At 37.4% G+C, this 16,614-nt stretch overlaps 2 protein-coding genes and 1 long non-coding RNA gene across 3 annotated transcripts in view; 1 reads left to right on the forward strand and 2 right to left on the reverse strand.

Annotated features, from left to right (window-relative positions):
- Positions 1–16,614, reverse strand: part of LOC311289564 (uncharacterized protein) — a 401,792-nt gene that overhangs the window by 330,953 nt on the left and 54,225 nt on the right. The gene's annotated exons all lie outside the window — the stretch shown is intronic.
- LOC311289572 (period circadian protein homolog 3-like) overlaps positions 1–16,614 on the forward strand; it is a 293,734-nt gene that overhangs the window by 161,080 nt on the left and 116,040 nt on the right. The window lies entirely within an intron of this gene.
- Positions 1,750–3,081, reverse strand: LOC311290148. The gene is made up of 3 exons (XR_014627334.1): positions 2,835–3,081; positions 2,269–2,343; positions 1,750–2,020 (listed from the first exon to the last, which is right to left on the reverse strand). It is a non-coding gene; the product is annotated as an uncharacterized lncRNA (long non-coding RNA).

Consider the following 16,614-nt stretch of genomic DNA (forward strand, 5'->3'; position numbering starts at 1 on the left):
GCCGTGCTTTGCATGTTTTCATGGAACAACTGGGGAGAAGTTAAATCACGTCAGACACAGAAGGCAAAAAGACGTGTCTGTGGTGTGAAGGAGTAAGTTAAGCAGATGTTGAAAATGGAGTGTTGATGCTAGTTCGGGAGTGATGCCCTGACAAAACATGTTTATTGCACTTGATTGTTATCTGATTTGCACGTCATGCACTTTTATTTATTATTATCAAATGTTGGCAAATTAAAATTGTTTGTAGAAGTTGTTTTCTGTAACTTTCTTAAAAATGAGTGAACATGGAGCAGTTTTTCCGTGAGCGGGACTGGAAAACCCGGAGTGGATCAGGAGCGGAGTGATAAAAGAACGCTTAGAGTGGAGAGAGGAACATGCTTTGCTCCACTCCAGGCTTTGATCGCATCCCCCTAAGCAGGGTGAATAGCCTACACCTCGTCTTTCCCATTCAAACTAAAATGAAGACATTTATTACACTATTAATGTAATTGGTGTTGGGCAATCACTTTTTTTTTCTCTTTTTCATCAAACTGCAGTTTTTGCAAGTTCCCGCAATTTTCGCAAGTTCCCGCAATTTTTGCAAGTTCCCGCAATTTCATCGCATAAAATTGCATAAATATCCCGCATATTCCATCGCATTTTTTAAGAAATCTTGCCGCATAATCAAGGATTTTTGCCCGCAACAATCACTAAAAAACTCCGCGTTTTTCTGGAGGGACTGTATAGCCAAATCTCGTTGAGTATGAATGCGAACCGGACATCTGCCATGTTGACGTTATCATGTGACCTACGACGCGTTATCACACGCGCAACAACTTAAAAGATTTGAACGACACGTTTAATTCATCTATCTGTAAATATTGATATTGATTAAACTTGCTCATTTTGAAGAAACTGCTGCCCATTTATTTTGTGAATACATTTAGGGTTGATTAAAGTTCTTATATTTAACCCTACTAATGTGACCCACCGTTTTATCCTTACAATATTATTTATTTTTATTACGAAATCCCAAAATGGTCATCTCTTGAATGTTGTTAATTTCTTTATTTTATATCCAAACATTTTTATCCACAAGCAAAAGTGGCTAACTGCTTTATGTTTTCCTCTTTTTCTTGTTGAATTTAACTCTCGTTTCATCCCTCAGGCCTATAAATATAGATTTTTTTAAATGCATTTTTAAATATATTATATTGAATTATTTAAGAAAAAATATATTAAAATATTCAACCTTGTACTAGGTTATTTTTTCCTGTGTAAAAAATCTCATATTATGTATGCAAACCCATGATATATATATATATATATATATATATATATATACACCTCATAACATCAGCAACTCAACAGCCCTACCTAGAACGGATTTCCTCAGCGTTTGTAATGTCTGCACAAAGGGCAGCTGTGCAAAGATTTGCCTTTGGAGAAAACTGTTGATTTTATACTCAAAAAAATTTAAGTATCATTAATATTAAAAATTAATATTACCCCAGAATGAATTGCATTGATATCCCACCCCAAAACATACAATAAAAACAACGATAAATGCTGACCAATACTTAATTATATTACTTTTTACTGAAAATAGTAGTAAAAAGTATATAGTGAACATATCTACATTTGCATTCAAACAATTAAATAAAGCATTAATTAAATAATTATATTGTATTTACTGACAACAATGAGAAATATTAATAAATTAGTAAAAGAATGAATGAAAGTCACCATCACACAATAAACAAATGCATATACAAGTCAACACATGAAACAAAGCTTTATTCAAACTACAATCATGTATGTAGGCTGAAGGCGCTGAGGTTGTTGCGTGTTGTGTTGTGCTTCACAATCTGAGGCAATAAGGGCAGGTGGAGTGATGGAGGGTCCCGTAAGGACAGGTGGAGTGATGGAGGGACTCGTAAGGGCTGGTGGAGTGATGGAGGGACTCATGGCACCATCTCCAGGATTCAGCTCTGGGCTCCTCATCCTCAGCACTCACACCAGCCTGCTGACATTTCAGATTCTACAAAATGCACAAACATAACACAAAAGCAGTCATTTTAACCACACGATGTCATATGATTTCAGTATTATTTAGAAGACAAAACCACTTTTTTTCACAGACGCCGCCATCATCTTCCCTTGCAGGTCCTGATCCACCACAGAAGATCTGCAGCTAATGCACAGAAACCAAGAATCAGAAAAGTGCTGTAATAGCTCTTTGAAATTACAATAATTAGTTATTGTTATTAATTTCTGTGGTATACTCACTCAAAGCCTTTGATGGCAGCATTCAGCTTCATGAGCCACTCTCCACCGGATAAAAACACATCTGTTCATCTGACCCTGTAACATCCAGACAATATTCACATTACCTCTGTGATTTATGAGCTTGTTTTAACTTTTTATCCAACATAAATGTTCCTCAATTTATCAACAGTACTAATGGACAAATAAAATAGATAACTTATGTTTAGTTACTTTATAGTTTTGTTCTACATAATAGCACACATTCATCACTCAGATGTCTATTTCATGTTGTGATGTGCTCTTCTGCAATACTTACTGAAGATTTTCCTGTCAGAAGTAAATAGACATTTAAAATAAGTGTCTTTAGGATGTATATGGTTTATGTAAATCCACTTTAGAGACGTAACTTACGTGTCCTTACTGGAGCTCACCTGTTAGCTAACGTTATACATAATAAAACGTGTTTTTACAGCAAAATCACAACTATACTACACTGTGTAACGTCTTTACACCTTCAACAATTCAACAGTTTACTCTACAGTAGTTCAACACATGCAGTTTTAACACAAGGACCCGTGTTTACTCACATTTGAAAGCACCCGCGTCGCTGATCTCTGCGATGTTTGATAATGACGTATCCTCTCGCGTGGCCTCCTGGGATAGAAGAGTATTCATCTTCGAGCTCTTCAAAATCTGGGTTGAAGCAGTAAGCCATCCGGGAACTTCTCGCCTACTCTTTTATGAGTACTGAGGTTTCGGACATACTACTCCGTTCACGTACTGTTTTCCCCTACTATATAGTAGGAAAGTAGGAATATTCGGACGCACTATAAGTATATGTAAGCCCGAATCTCGCGATAATTAGTACGTCACTCTGGTAATTCTCACCTACTCTTTTATGGATACTAAGGATTCGGACATACTTATTCGCTCGCCTACTGCTTTTTCCATACTATATAGTAGGGAAGTATGCGGTTTCGGACGCAGCCACAGTTTCTATCAGACTTACTGATAGTTCATCGCGTTTTGAGTATGGCACGCTTCTCCGGTAAAGACGCCCTTCGGATGATTCTGGACAGCGAGGAAGATGCACCTTTTCCCCCGAGGAAGATTGTAACTCAGACGACGAACGGCAGCATTTTGAAGAGCGAATTGATCCTGCCGAGGACACAATTTCGGAGTAAGTTTTACTGTTATAATTATTTTTCTGATAATATAGAACTCATATGAATTTTCAGACTATATCTGCTTAGTGTTGGCTTGCTTTTGGCATCTTACAGGAAAGATTGCCTTACAATATCCCAAACATTCGTGTATATGCTCAAGTGTAAACTTTTTCAATGTGATAGGCTATTACTCTCTAAACATATTTGTATATTAAATATATTTCACTCAGTTTTGACTAGCTTATAACACTGATTATCATGCTAAAATACTGCCGTATGTCTTATGTAACGTTACCTTATTTGTGAATATCTGCTTAAGTGTAATGTGATTTAGTCTAAATATATTTCAGCCTCCGGTAAAATATGTGATAGCCTAGGCCTACTGTCTAAATACTAGACATTATATATATATATATATATATATATATATATATATATATATGGTTTTGGTTAGACTATGACACTGCTTATCATGCTTCAATACTGCCTTATGCACAGATGTTTGTGAATACAGGTGTAAATGTTTGAAATGTAGTGATGTGTCGTTCGCGAACGGTCCATTCATTGCGTGCGTCACTAAATGCGTGCGGTCTATATGGCTCATCAACAGATGCTCGCGGTGATATTTCTCTGTCCTATGGACCATCAACAGATATATACATACATTGTGCATCCATAACCATAAATTGCTCATCAGTTTACTTTGGATAATGTATGCTAACAGTTGTATTTTGTTGTTGTTTTTTAGGAATGTGGCTGCAGCTAGCTCTCCTTCTCCAGCACCCCGCAGAGGGGCACGCAGGTGTCGTTCAGTTCTCAGTGTGATGGAGAATCTTCCCGAGTAAGTCCACAGACGTAATATTTACAGATGAAATATAATTGTTTACATCATCATAATATAAAAGTACATATTCTTGTGTGATATTACAAAAACTGTTGTCTTTTTTTATCCATGGCCATTAGTGATTGATAATGATAATACAATTTATTTAATTGTGTTATCAGCATGCTCACATGTTTTTGTTTTTTACAGATGTGACAATGAACATGTCCAAGCACCTGTCCCGAAGAGAGCCAAGGCTAACCAGCAGGCAAGCAACAGGCAGTCCACTCTGGCATGGAAAACAGAGACTGATGTTGACATGGTTCCACAGACTGTGCGCTTCCGTCCTGCACGGGAAACTCGACTGCAACTGAGCCCTGTAGACTCACATTCGCCCATGAGTCTATGCTCACATTTTATTTGCTTAGAGCCCGCATCAACGGGGCATAAGCATTTACTGTGAGATACCTGCCTTTACTTTTGTTTATCGCTCACAATTGCTTTATTTATAGCAGACTGATTATTTTTTTATTTTGCTCACATTTGATTTGCTTAGAGCAAATATAGAACATTTAGTTCCTCCACATAGAGGAATTACAATAAAACAGATTGAAAAACAAAACCTTTGAATCTCCTCTACTTCTTCCAGGCTCCTTCACACTTGATGGCCATTGGGGGAGTGTCTGTCACACCCCTGGTCTGAATCTCATTAATATTGATAGGCCATTACCACTCCCACGCATAAACCTCTTCTGACAAAAATACTGTTTTGCAAAGTGTAAATCAATGTATTGTGTTATTGTGAACGATTAGACAATGATTTTCACATAATTTTGAAGCTAGAACTGGAAGCGAAGACATCCATTAGTCAAAAGTCTTATTGACATATATTTAGTATGTGTTTTGTGGTCTTATCTCAGCAACTTTAATTTTTATTTTTTTCAATAACCACGCATAAACATTATTCTCTTAAAAATTCAAAAATATACATGCATGGTGATCACATATTATGGTAGCCCTGTTTGTGCTATATAGAGTGAATTTACACCTTTGCCATTAACATGTTTATAAATAACTGAAAAAAGCACAAATGTCAGAGCATGTCAGAACACCTCCAGGGCCCAGAAAACCCCTCAGACCCCAGAGGGTTAACATGGACAGCCAAAGCTCACAATCTTAAAATCTAGGGCTGGTCCATGATTTAAACATCTTCAATTTTGAGATTGCCACTACATGCATTATTTGTGTGTTAAATGCAAGTGTTAAAATATATTTAAATAAAATATTTTCAAAATAGGTTGAGCAGAAACATGCCTTTCTTTTGAGTAGTGGATTTTCTGCTAGGTTGAATGTGAACTGTTGACTTGACTTTGCTAAAAAAAAAAAAAAGTAAGTAAAAAAAGTTTAACAGTTGCAACATCTGTAGAATAACTGGTGAAACATTGTTTTTCATGTTTGTTAAATTGATCATTGGGTTTAAATATACACAATATAATTGTTGGTACTACAAGTCTTAAATAAGAATTATGAATTTCGCTCTTCTGTCTCTGCATAGAAGATATTTTAACTGTCAGTTAAATGGAGTATCAAAAAGAAAAAAAAATTAAGATAATTAAATTACTAGAGTAACCAATTTGAAATTCTGAATTGTAACAGCGTAATTATTTAATTTCTTTATAAATAGACCAATCAAAATGCTGAAGTTACCTCATGTTAAAGCCAAATGTGGTTTTATTTAGAAGGGAAATCCAAACACATAATCCAATTCACAGGCAAAAATCAAACACAGGAAGGCAGTCCAAACTATCAGGCAAACAAAACAGGTGAGGGTCAGAGGCAAAAAGGGGAATCCAGTGAACAGAGCATAAAATCCAAACACAGAGAGACAAGAGATCAGACCGCTCAGAAATGCAGTACGAATAAAGCAAGACTTCACAGTGAGAGTGTGAAAACCAGGCTATTACAGTGTGAGTTAAACAAGGTAATGACACACAGGTGAATGCGCTGATGAGTCCGGGCATTGAGTTATGGGAAATGTAGTTTGTGAGGGTCAAAAAATCACTTGTAATGAGAGATGTTTTATGTAGTTTAGGTTATTTTAAAGTTAAGACCAGGTTAAATTCTGCCCCAGGGGAAACATTGTTACCCTGTTTTCAAAATTTAAAATTGTTAAAGGGACGCCTTTTATTTTATTTTGAAAGGGACAATGCACGTTTTCTTTATTAGTGTTCAAAAGAATGAATTAGTATAATCTATTAGTTTTCTCGGGGCCAGAAGCGTTTACTTTGAAAAAATTAGAGTGTTCAAAGCAGGCCGCCCGTCGCCGCTGAATACCGCAGCTAGGAAAAATGGAATAGGACTCCGGTTCTATTCTGTGGGTTTCTGGAACCCGGGGCCATGATTGAGAGGGACGGCCGGGGGCATTCGTATTGCGCCGCTAGAGGTGAAATTCTTGGACAGTTCTTGGCAAGACGGATGAGAGCAAAAGCGTAATTTAGGTTGTTTATATGTTTAAAGCACTGCCCTTACATTTTTTGTTTGAGACCAGGATAAAACACAGGTGATACATTTTACCCTGGTCTCACCAAAGAGGTAGAAAAACCAACTTTTTCTAAATAAAAAGTGTCAGTGGAAAAGATGCCAGCTTCACTTGTGTTGAATGCAATAACATGCACACATATAACACACACATACATTATGTTCAAAATGTGGAGAGAAAGACTGAAGGGATCATTTTGCTCAATAGGGTAAAAAAGCCTAGTTGGGGAAATTAAAAAAATCTTGTTTGTGAGATAGGACAAGTCTTTAACAAATAGTTCTGAATGTATCACATGGCTTGGTTGAATTCCGGTGTGTTATTTCTTGATAATAGACGAAGTATAACACACCGTTGCCATGAAAAACAGAGCGTTGCCATGGACGCAGTTCTGATCACTCAGGCAATATAATCGTTTTTAATTCAATAAACTCGTATGAACACGTAAATGGATCAGGCTAGCAAGTGCACGGCATTGCATCATTACGACAGTGCAAAGGTTTCGGCGCTGAAAAATAGAAGTGCTGCTGGTTCTGTTGCTGTACAGCATTTTTGCTGATATGGAGATGGAGAGGCAGCATCGGCAACAAACACTCTTTTCAAGGCCTTGCTTTGAGACAGCGTGGATATTCACGCTCTTTCCTGAGAAATGCACTTAAATCATTTGACACACCTAAACCTCCCGCCCCGGACACAGCGAACAGGAATAAAATTATTCCTTTGGTGGCGCATTTTTCGTGTTTTAGTACAACACCATAAACCCATCGCGGCCTATAGGAGGAACACACATATGTTAGATGTTTTAGTACAGAGCAATCTCTCGACACCTTCACCTAAAGGTGGGCAAGCGCAAGTATTTCACCCCATCAAGATGGATGAATAATAGATTTAATAGCCAGGTTTTCAAGTTGTCTCACACTCTGTCACAGTGCCTCCGTCTCTGAGCTTTGGACCGGCCCTTGTCGGGCCTTGTTTGCAATGCATGTGCCCCCATAACTTTACTTTAAAGGGGTGGTTGATTGCTATTTCACTTTTTTCATTTTAAATAGTGTGTAATGTTGCTGTTGGTGCATGAACAGTAGGCTATCTGCAAAGTTGCTGCGCTGAAAGTTCAACGTAAGCGGAGATATTGTCTTTTAAAAATCAGGAAGTTTAATGCCTACAAAAACGACTCGAATGGGACTACAACGAGATACTTCCCGGGTTTTATACTTAACTAACCCATACTTTTACATCAACCCTCCCTCCGGAACATGTTCTGCTGTCGAAGAGGAGGAGTTATAGTGGAGAGCTGTAGCTGTCAGGGCCCGTATCCCTAAAGAATTTTTGTGCAAAAAGTGGCTCCTAGCGGCCAAATTCTAAGAAAATTCTCAGAGTCATGACGTTTTCTTAGAATTTCCCCTAAAAGTGACACGAAAATCCCAGTTAATATAAAAGCTATTCCTCAAGATTCCTAGCGCTTAAAAGGGCTCCTAAGGCGAGATCTGCTAAGAGCAGGGAAGAGGACTTTTAGTGGCTTAGGAGTTCCCCTAAGCAGCTGCACATTCCTTTTTTTCTCCATTTTCTGTGTTTGTAGGATATTTGTTAACAAGCCTTCATAAATAGACCAGCCAGCAATCACAGACATTGATAAAAGCTGAGCCGTGTTACCCTCGTTAAGACCACACTGAGTTGTAATGTTGCAATTTCTACTTCATTAAGGACAGCCCCTTGAGATAGGCCATCTTGTTTTCAATGGGGTCCATATGGGAGTGAAAGTACAAAATATGCCAGCTAGGATATTAATATGAGCAAATAAGACACGAATCATTATTTGAACAGGGTGTAATGAGCTTAAGTTTTCACATATTTTAGATTCTAATGTTAGGCTATAACCCCTACAGCTTACTATTCATTTTCCAGATATTTTCTTGAATGTGAAATATTATTTACAATTACAGTCTGCATAAGATTAGAGTGTATAATTATGTTTATTGATTTGAGGGTACATCCTTTGCTCATTATCACCAAAAGTTCATTTTCATCAAACTTGTAGGATCAACCAATCACGTCTTTTGAAATGATGACTCATACCTAGCAACGGGGTCAACCACACCTCCTCACTAAGATAGGATTTTCCATCCATTCCTTGCTCAGAGTTCACTGAAAATGTTCTGGAATCACTTCTAAGCTAAAACTCCTGGCAAGGAATTTTTAGGTTAAGTTAGGAGCTCTCTGAGAGGATTCTCAGAATCTTTAGGGATACGGGCCCAGGTCTTCTGTGTTCAAGCTTCCTACAGACGCTGTAGTTCGTCAACAATGATTAAAATTTAAGTTTGATTATGTTCCTGACAATTACAATCGTAGTTTAGCTCTCTGTGCTGCGCATTTTACGGAAGACAGCTTCCAGAATCTACACGAGTTCAATGTCGGATTCAACAAGAAACTATTACTCCAGCATGAAGCAGTTACAGCTTTAAAACCAGAGGCAGCAGTTGTTGGGCCACAACCTGCAAGTAAGATTTAATCATTTTAAATGTCACTTCACTTATGCCTGCTACCCCTCCTGGGGCATAGGCCGCCGACAAGAGCTCTCCAGGCATCCCTGTCTTGGGCTTTTCTCTCCAGCTGGCTCCAGGTGTATCCAAGTTCTTTGGTATCAGCTGCCAGATCTCGGCGCCACGTATTTCTTGGCCTTCCTCTTTTCCTTTTGCCTTGGGGATTCCAAGTGAGCGCTTGCCTGGTGATGTTGGAAGCTGGCTTGCGGAGCGTGTGACCAATCCATCTCCAGCGTCGTTTCAGGATCTCATCTTCTGCAGGAAGCTGATTGGTTCTCTGCCAAAGGTCCTGGTTGCTGATGGTGTTTGGCCAGCGGATCTGGAGGATTCTTCGCAGACAGGAGTTGACGAAGGTCTGAGCTTTCTTCATCGTCGCCACTGTTTTCCTCCATGTCTCTGCACCATAGAGAAGGACCGCCTTGACATTGGTATTGAACAGCCTGACCTTTGTCCTTAGGCCCAGTTCCTTCGAGCTCCAGATGTTCCTCAGCTGTAGGAAGGCTGCTCTTGCTTTACATATTCGTACCTTAACGTCAGCGTCTGTTCCACCCTGATTGTCGATGACACTGCCCAGGTAGGTGAAGGCCTCCACTTCTTCTAACGCCTCACCGTCCAACTGGACTGGGTTGTTGTTGGTATTATTCACCTTGAGGATCTTTAAATGTGAGGATCATTTTAAATGTATTTGCCTGTATAATTTAAGTCGTAATGTTTTAGTTTTATCAAGGATGTAAAAAAATGCCAGCGCTGGCTTTAGTGACAGATGCGTACAAACATTTTGGACCTGAATTTGTAATATGTAGGCTACAAATTTTGTAAACATATTTTCCATGTATACTTTATGACGTAATTTTTTTATTTGATCAAGAACGCAAACCAATGCCAAAGCTGTTTGGTTATAGTAGCTAGTTAGTTCGATGTTATTTTGTGTGTATAAGAAACGTGTACAAACTTCAAAAAATTATCGCAACAGCGAACTTCAGCTGCTGTTATCACATGTACACCTAAAGAAAACGACAAACTGAGTGAACTACCGGTAAGTTTTGTGAATAGTTAAACGGTTGTTCATTCTATTAATAAAACAATATCTTTAAAAAATGGTATTACTCAGTCATGTATTCAGTTATATTAAATGTTTAATCAGGGGGAAACCGTATCTCAAAAGCTAGCAAACAGCAGTAGCATTTTCAAGTAACAGCGTATGGAAATTCTTTGAGAAAATAATAATAATAAAAAAAATTACCATTCAGAAACGTTTAGTAAGAGCCGTGTTTGCGGAGGTTCTGCTTGACTCTCTTCATCACCGCTCTCTGGGTCTGATTCTGGCTCAAACTGATGAGGCAATATTGACACCATTACATTTGACCGGGTCCGGAGCACATGCAACTGTCGCCCGTAAAGGTAATGGGCGTGAAGATTCCGGACGCAGTTTAGCCTTGCCTGTTTCTGAGGGAGTGGTTTCATAGACTCAAGAAGTCAACCGGTCGTTCAAATGACAGAGGAGGAAGCGGCTTACAATAAAGGTGAAATTAATGAAAAATAAGGCGTTTTTTAACAAACGAAACACGAAGACATGTTATATTGCAGCCCATAAACACAATCAAGCAAAGAAAAAAGGCAGTAAACCACCCCTTTAAAAGACCACAAACAGTGTTTAAGAAGTTTTTGCAAGCCACATTCAGTCATGAGTCACTCTTTTCTATCCTTTATTCATGATATTTCTTATTGTGTGAAAATCATGAAGGGTACTAGAGTCTTTGGGTTGCAGCAAAATAGAAAAGTGTGTTGGAAAATATTCAATACTCATTTTAAATACAGCAACAAAAAAGTTGTTTGTATGCAAGTTGTTTATAAGCACTGATTGAAGACAAAGGAATGTTGTTGTTTGTATGCACAAACAGGAGGAGAAATGTAAATAAATATGACTCAAAAAGTGAAGTTCATGTGATTAAAAAAGATTTCATGTATTTATTTTTATTAAAAAGTTTATCAGGACAAAACCTGATTTTTTTCTGACATGAGAAGGGAATGTATTAGTAAATATACATATAAATATGATACAAGTTTTTGACCCAAAAGAGGGTTTCTTGAATAAATAAATATTTCATAAATTGATATATTTTGTGTTCTTTGATCAAATAACAAAAAGATTTAATTGAAAAGCTTAAAAAGTATCTTTTTTCATTATCTGGACACTTATATTTGATCATTACATAAAAATTTTTTACAGAATGAATCCTTACATACAGAAAAAAAATACTACAAGGATTCTCTTTCTTATAGATTTAATTTATTTCACTCCTTCTACATGTCTTACGGTTTTGCAATATTTTCTACACTGTTTTCAAGTAGGCCTAGTATCTTCACAGATGAAAGAACTATAAGTGCTCTTCAATCTTCCATTTTCATATTATCTTCATTTTCCTTTAAAAGGACTAGGATTTTTGTGGGGAAAAAACAACATTTACGACGAACGATTGTTATGAAGTCATACGATATCGTTCCCATCAGATAACTTTGAACAATCAAAAACCACATTTAAAGTTAAAAACATAACTCATCCCATCTGAATATGAGTTAAATACAACATTGACTACACATATAAGCCGTTTCTGGCATGAAAATTCATTTGGTTGATTTTAAATTAATTATTTTCCTTCTGAGGAACACATTACAAATGAAAAACAACATCCAGAATTAAAAATATGATCCATCTTACCCGAATATTAGTTGATTGAGATGTTAAGGATATGTATAGCATTATTTGAGGCATTAAAACTCGATATTTTGATCTAAAATAAATATTTTCCCTCATGACGAGGAAAACCACATTCCACACGACGAACGATGGTCGTGACGTCATCCGATGTCGTCGCCATGAGTTGAGTGCTTTAAAAATGAATAACAACATGCACAACACAGATACAAAAATATGTTCACATCAGCATGATTAGGCACAACCCTGGCTACATTGTAACAAGAACTCGATTTTATATCGCCATTTTCCCTCGTGGACTCTGTTGTTTCATTGTCTCTCCACTCTTGCTCGACCATGTGCGGAGGAGAGAGTGACATAATTACACTAAAACATCGTGTAGCCTAACTCTTTAATTTGAACTTTTTTCACAAAAATCCTTTTATACATCTGTCCTTTCACTTATTTACTAACAATTCGCCGACTTTGTTTAAAGCTTAGCCATTTTTCAAAAAAAAAAAAAACTTTTTTTCAACGGCAGTCTATTTAAGGGGGCGCAATGCGCGCGCTCACTCACTCTCTCTCTCACACTTCACTTGTTGAATGTGCAGACACGACGATCGCTCTGTATCGAATTTAAAAAATAACACTATTTAAGACAGATTCATTAGAAAAATATATTGTATGCATTATAAAATATCTTCCTATTATTCATTCGATTCACATGACGTCACTGTAGCTTTGCGCCGCCATCTTTGCGACCGACGGTCTCAGTAATGCCTGCAATATGTTGTGCAGTTGGCTGCAACAACAGCCGAAAGTGAAACCCTGAACTGGTATTTTATTCTATACCAAAAGAAGAGAGAATCATTTATTTAAAAGACTTGAAGTCTCATGTTGGTTTGTGGTTAATTATATTTCCATTATACTCTCAGTGGCCAACACTATACAGACAGAAATCGACAGATAATGTTTTGTCTTCATTTTATTGCTGGATCTGTTTAAATGCACTTTATCATGGTAAGTTAGTAAGATTTGGGGTTGTTTTAAATATAACTGTCTCTACCTAAATCTAATAAATATTCTTCTGAAGTTCATAGAGATATTGTCTTCGTCACATGCGCTTTAGATGTTATTTTGTGTAAATAAAACGTTAGCTCTGCAGACGATGCATAATCTCAGCCTTGAAATGCATATTAAAGGACTAGTTCTTCCAAAAATGATAATTCTGCCGTCATTTACTCACCTTCATGTGCAAATCCTGAAGTTTACTTTCCGTGGAAGACAAAGGGACATTTTTGAATATGTAGCCTAATGGAGACTCTTCTTGTCGATGTAATGAAAGTGAATGAGTAACGTTAGCCTACTGGGGGCTGTCACGAAAAAAATAATAATAATAGAAGACAAAAAAACATCACAAAAGTATAATAAAAGTGATCTAATACGACTCGTCCGTTATATTAATATGGTTATTTATTCATATGATAGCTTTATGTGACGAACAAACTGCAATTTAAGTCGTTATAATCACTGATGAGTTTACCTCTTTATAGCTTAATTGCACCCGAATCGTGAGTGAATCATTCAAAAAGATTCAACTCGAAAGATTCTTTCATTTCGATATTTGTGTGTATTAAACCTTCTTCTCTGTAATTGAACATCTCTTCTTTCGGGCAGATTTGGCAGTCTTTTATGATATTTGGCTGATGTCTCTGGCTGTGCTGATGCTGGTGTCTCTCTGGACTCTGCCAGTGCCGCTGTTCGGATTAGATAGATTCATTCATGCCAGCCAAACAGCTGCAGATTCATAGATTCATTCATGACATCGCCTCGACACTCATGAACGCGCGCCATGAAGCTCGACTATGACTTAAGTATTTCTATCATGAAAGGCCAATTGGGGCAAGCCTGGGGCAGATAATAATGGACTAAAGAAAACTGGGGGTAACAAATAAGGATCGGAGCCTAAAATAGAAATTTTCTCCAGGTATCTCTGTCTCTCTCTCTCTCATTCAAATGGGCAGTTTGGGCGGCCATACCGGGCGAGTCGGTCGCAAATATGGCGGCGTTCTATTTGTAGTGACGTAGGTGGCATCTATGAATATAAACATATAATATATTTCCCTTTATCTTTTTTTTGTTTACATTTATTTTCAAGCCTGCCTGAAGAAGGTATTACATATACCGAAACGTCGCGATAGGCTTGTTCTCCATTTTATTTTGATTGTTTACATTTATTTATCTGCTTTATGTTTGGGATTTCAGGAGATACTGTTAGGATGGATGTCTTTAGAGGCCGTGTGAGACACAGAAGTGCTCCACGTTACAGACTCAGACTCTCCAGCAGTTCTCCAGCTCTGAAGAGAACAAACAGTCATCATTTTCCCCCAAATGCACGTTTCCGTGCGAGCGAGACGGATTTCACTCCTAGACAAAGGGGAAGAAATAAAGTCAGAAATTCTCAAAAAAAATTTTTATTTATACTTTATTTAACAAGGAGAGAACCTGGGTCAAAATCACCATAAAGTGCCTTTGAGACTTCACAATTTCCACAAAAAAATCTGAGATTTTCCATTTAACTTCATATGTGTTGTATTAAGGAGACATTAGGCTGTTAGAAATGCATATTGGTCAAGCTCCAGCACTTTTTATAAATGAACTGCAAGCTGACAATATACGAGCAAACCATAAAATATGTCCACCCTGTCATGGACAAACTCATAGTAGAATAAATACATTTTCATTGCATAGTGATTATAAAATGTAGATCTGAGGAAAGAGAATGTGTCCCTTTCCCAACAAAACATTTTAGTTAATGGTAAAAGCATTTTGATAATAATGAAGTTACTGCTTAAATATATTGCCCAATAAAATATGCGATAGTTGCACATTCTATTCTAAATAAAATCTAACAACAAAGATATTTATTCAAACTTTAAAACAATACTAACTGGCCCTCAGTTGTTTATTAAGAAATCGGTTAACTGTTAACTTGTTAAAATAATTAGTTTATTTTCATCTTAAAAGTTGAACATGACAGGGTGGACAACAAAGTGACAGGGTGGACAGATGCTTTAATGAGTGAAATAGAACGGGGGAACATTAGAAAAACAACAGGAACTTCAAGAAACCCTTAATCAATATAGAAGAAGGAGGGGCCTGACAGGGTGGACATTTTTTGGCTAAAGTTAGTATTTAATGAGCACATGGTGTACAGCAGTTAGCAAAGTGATTCACTGTTGAAGCTGACTGTGCACTGTTTAAAATGTATATTTAGAATTTCTGAAAAGTTTTTATATTAATTAATATTTCACAATGACAGGGTGGACATGTTAAGCTTGACAACACGCAACTACAAACACAATATGATGAAAATTAGGAAATATAAGTGTAGATACTTTCTGTGTGTGTTGCAGATGTTTTAACCTCCACTGAAGAAAGACCGAATGGGGGAGGGGACGTCACTGAGTACATCAACTGGTTTCTTAAAGGGGCGTTTACCCCATAATGACAGGGTGGACAGCAATCTCAGGGACACATGCAAACTGCTTAATATTATTATGAAAATAAAATATAAATAATCAAAATGACTTGTTTTATTAAGTAACTTGCTGAGGACAATAAGTACATAAAAAAAGTATTATAATTGTATGTAATTTAACCACTTTTTACACTCACTGAAGTTAGCTGAGCAGCGTGCGGGACATGCCAAAATCACATACATCCAATCAAAGAAAATGGTATAAAATCAGAAAAGCACATTTCAAGAGACGTATCATTGTACTTGTATGTGTGTAAGTGTTTGGCCATTTATAATAAAACCTCAGAATTTCATTATTTTGCATTATGTCCATGATGACTGAGCGATTCTGATGAGGACACCAAAGGCACTTTATAGTGATATTGACCCATCTCACTGAGATTAAAATCTCTTTTACAGGAGTGTCCTGGCCGAGATAGGCGGCCCACTTATTCAAACACACATATGACAATAAAACAATACAGCACACAATAAACTGGTATTAAAAATACAATCTCAGAAGAATTTTGGTTACCTGCTACTTTTTGCTTAAAGTCGCCATGAAATCAAAATGGACCCTATTTACTTTGTTAGCGCATATTACTAGTCTTGTGGTGAACAATTAATCCGTACAAGTTAAAACACAGAAAAAAAATGTTTTGGCTTCGTAATCTTTAACCAAAATCTGAAAATGCCCCTTCCCTCTGCCTTGGAGGACCTTCTCTGATGACGTAGGTTTGACGGCTTGGTTTGGGAAACGCTTAACCACTCCCCTCAAACCGTTAGTCTGTAATGAGCAAGAGATGGAGAGGAGGAGCGCTAGAGTAAAACCCTGCCCTCTGTTCAATATTCCTTTTCACTGGGAAATACGTCACAGCACTGGAGAAAAGTCGTTTGCAACTTCCGGTTCACGCAGACTTTAAAGGAGCTGTATGTAAGATTGTGGCCAAAACTGGTACTGCAATCACTGTATCCCCTCCCCCTCCCCCCTGACTCGAGGTTGCCAGATATGCTCTAGGATCCAGCAGGAACGTAGGCTGCTACAAGGAGCTGCAGCTGTGGTAACTAGAGCAGAGCTGGCAACCCGGAT

The sequence above is a fragment of the Rutilus rutilus genome (genome assembly GCF_951802725.1).
Source record: "Rutilus rutilus genome assembly, chromosome: 4".
In the NCBI taxonomy this organism is placed as follows: Eukaryota; Metazoa; Chordata; class Actinopteri; order Cypriniformes; family Leuciscidae; genus Rutilus; species Rutilus rutilus.